Source organism: Seriola lalandi, unplaced genomic scaffold, assembly GCF_002814215.2.
Source record: "Seriola lalandi dorsalis isolate HSWRI2012SDOR001 ecotype SW California unplaced genomic scaffold, Sedor1 jcf7180002050044, whole genome shotgun sequence".
Classification (NCBI taxonomy): domain Eukaryota; kingdom Metazoa; phylum Chordata; class Actinopteri; order Carangiformes; family Carangidae; genus Seriola; species Seriola lalandi.
Genome location: NW_019520597.1, coordinates 1 through 753, shown reverse-complemented (window position 1 = coordinate 753; position 753 = coordinate 1).

Here is a 753-nt window from a genome sequence, read left to right as displayed (position 1 = left end):
CAGGAAGAGACGGTATCTCCGCCATCACACGAGGCAGCGCCCCTGTCCCACTACACCTGAACGCACCGTGACACCAGGAGCCTAAAGCTCGTCCTCAGTGACCCATCTGATCCCAGACCAGGACCTGGTCTTCCTCTCTGACATAAACCTCTGAAACACACTTGATGTTCGCTTTGATATCGACTGTAACGAGGAAGTGAAGCTCCGCCATGTTCAGAGACTCCGTCACACACAGAGACTGATACGGGTCTTTACAGTACCTTCCCCACAAGCTCAACTACTTTCTCTTTCCTCCATGTATCCGCTCACACACTGCTTACCTGCAGAGGACACACATGGCAGGAGACAGGTGAGGAGACACACAGAGACGGTCAGTACTGAAGAAAACATCTTCTTCTTCTGCTGGTTAATAACCGTCAGCTTCCTGGAGAATCGATGAAGTCAGTGTGAAGCAGCTGAAAGGCAGTAAGTGGACTGTGACCGAAGATAACCGCGGTACAATGATCTGTGAGCAGCTCCCTTTGACTCTGACGCCACGCCCACCTGTGACACAGCTGAGGGAGGAGTCACGTGATTTACAAGAAAACAGCAGGGAGCTCTGCTCGTATGAAGCACCTGAACTGATTGAACACAGAACAAAACAGCAGCTGAAGATCCAGACTGGAAACAGGAAGCAGGAAGCATCACTGCAGACTCCACACATACTCACACAACCTGTTCCTGCTGCTGCCAGAGGGGAGGAGCTTCATCTCT